Here is a 3162-nt window from a genome sequence, read left to right on the forward strand (position 1 = left end):
CTATGAAATGACATGTAAATGGTCGTACAGATGATGAGGTAATGCGACATCCTACTAACTTAAATGCATAGAAAATGTTTGACACTAAGTATTTAGAGTTCTCATCTAAGCCTCATAATGTTAGACTTGGATTAGTTGCGGATGGGCTCAACCCTTTTGAAATTATGAGTACTACTCACAACACATGGCCTGTTATGTTGGTCCCTTACAATCTCCCGCCTTGGCTGAGCATGAAACGGTCATCTTTGATTCTATCACTAGTTATTCCTAGTCCTACATCACTAGGGATTGTGATGGATGTGTATTTGCAACCTTTAGTAGAAGAACTAAGGGAATTATGGGATGTTGGAATAGAAGTGTACAATGCATCTTCAAAAAATGTATTCCAATTGTGTGCAACATTGATGTGGACCATAAATGATTTTCCTGCATACATAGATGTGTTGGGTTGGAGTACTAAGGGTAAGTTTGCTTGTCTTTGTTGTGCCTTAGAGACCAATTCTCGATATTTAAAAAATTACCACAAATTCTGTTACATGGGATATAGGTGATGGTTGGATATTGACCATAAATTCCAAGAAGAAGATATGTTATTTGGTAGATCTAGTGATATGCGATTGGCTCTTGTGTCACCAGTCGCGTAGGACATAATTATGCAAACTAAAAATCTAGTTGGATATTTTTGGGGAAGAAATGTCAACTTGCTTACAACAAAAGAAAGAGAGGTGAGGCAAACCAATGTGTTTGGAAGAAGAGAAGTATATTTTTCACAAGTTATGACACAATCTTGATGTGATGCATATAGAGAAGAATGTGATGGACAATATACTTGGCACATTACTAAACTTGAAGGACTGGACAAAAGATAATTACAAGGCATACCTTGACTTGGCAGACATGGGAATAAGGAGTGAACTCCACCTACAATGAAAAGGTGTTGATAAGTATACCATACCACCCGTTTTTTCATATGACTGCATTGAAAAAAGATGGTGTCTTGCAAGTTTTGCGGGATGTAAGAGTGCCTAATGGATATATTTCCAATATCTCATGTCATTTCTAGTTTAAAGAGTCACGATAATCATATTTTGATGCAACAACTCCTTCCAATAGCTTTATGAGGATCTTTGACATCTCACATTACTAGGCCTTTGATAAAGTTAGTTTGTTTCTTCTGAAAAATTTGTTCCAAAACCCTTACAGTTTCAAATATTGCAAATGCTGAGGCAGATATTGTAGTGATGTTGTGTGAATTGGAAAAGATATTTCCTCCATCTTTCTTCACTGTGATGGTACATTTGGTCATGCATTTAACTACTAAATCCAAGATTGGTTGTCCAGTTTAATACCGTTGGATGAGAGGTAAGTAGTATATAATACACTGAATTTCATGTGTGCTTTCTAATAATTATTGTTAATTATTGATCTTCTCATGCGCTTTATAGGTATCTCTCACGCCTTAACTCTTACGTAAGAAATAGGGCTGCTCTAGAAGGGTCTCTTGTCGAAAGATACATAGTGGAGGAATGCTTAACGTTTTGTTCACGGTATATTGAAGGAGTTAAAACTATATTCAATCAACCCACCACAACGATGGAGGAGTCAACATGAGCAGTTTCAAGCGTGATACTAGACAATAGAGAGTTGACCCAAGCCTATTGCTATGTTTTATTCAATTCCAAGAACATTTACTAGTTTCATGAGTAAGTACTACGAACACCAATATTATTGCATGATAATCTAATGTATGCTAAGTCTATTAATACTAATACAATTGCCATCGCAAAATGCACAAAAGATTGATGGAGGATGATCTTCGAAAGGGCCATCGTCGTATATCTGATGCTATTATTTATAAGCACCACATGGAGAAGTTTTGTGGTTGATTTAGGTGTCACGTACGTATGACATCTTCAACTTCTTAAACTTGTTACTTTCCCATAACTAGAGTTATAGTACTAATAATAATAAGTTTGTTTGGTTATATTAGGTGATGTTAATAACTGATGCTGATAGGGAAACTAATGGAATTAGTGATACACTTATTACACTTTTCCAAAGGGCTATATATTTTAGTAAAGCGGCTAAAGCATTATGTCATAAATGGGTTAAAATTTAGAAATTCAAATGATAAGGCAAATAGAAAAACACAAAATAGTGGAGTTAGTGTCGCTATTGAAGGTGTCACGTACGTATGACATCTTCAACTTCTTAAACTTGTTACTTTCCCATAACTAGAGTTATAGTACTAATAATAATAAGTTTGTTTGGTTATATTAGGTGATGTTAATAACTGATGCTGATAGGGAAACTAATGGAATTAGTGATACACTTATTACACTTTTCCAAAGGGCTATATATTTTAGTAAAGCGGCTAAAGCATTATGTCATAAATGGGTTAAAATTTAGAAATTCAGATGATAAGGCAAATAGAAAAACACAAAATAGTGGAGTTAGTGTCGCTATTAAAGGTGGCATTACGTGCTATAGTGTGTTAACATATATTATTGAGTTACATTATTTTGACAATATCAAACATGTGTTATTCAAGTGTACATGGGTTGATGATCAAAATATGAGAGGATATAAAACTGATGAGTTTGGGTTTTCTATGGTGAATTTTACACACTCTATACATGGTAGGGATGAAATGATGGATGAACCATATGTTTTGGCATCTCAAGCTACACAAGTTTTTTATGTGGAAGATAAAAGTCACAAGGATTGATATGTTGTTGGTTAAACTAAAGCCAAGGGTGTGTTTGATGTCGGTTTTGGCTCCCAGTGTGACGATGATGACACATATGAGTTTTGTGAGAACATTCCCTACAATATAATTAGTAATGATGTTGTTAGTGACAACCTTGGTTGCGCTCGAGATGATGTAGAGGGAATGACAATTGATGCTTCCATCATTGGTGAAAGAGCTCTTCATGAAATGGACAACTTAGATGATTGTGAGTTCACTGTTGATGAGTCCAACGATGAAGATGACAATGAAGACGAGAATAGTGATGATGAGTAGTGTAACAGTCTATTGGTGTTCTATGTGTAATTATGTTATAGTTATTAAAGAACTTGGAAATTATAAGTAGAATTTGTAAAGGTTTATTGCATACAAAATTTGAAAATCTTGCATATATATGTTACAACTATTATTTC

The sequence above is a fragment of the Quercus lobata genome, chromosome 5 (assembly GCF_001633185.2).
Source record: "Quercus lobata isolate SW786 chromosome 5, ValleyOak3.0 Primary Assembly, whole genome shotgun sequence".
NCBI classification, from domain to species: Eukaryota; Viridiplantae; Streptophyta; class Magnoliopsida; order Fagales; family Fagaceae; genus Quercus; species Quercus lobata.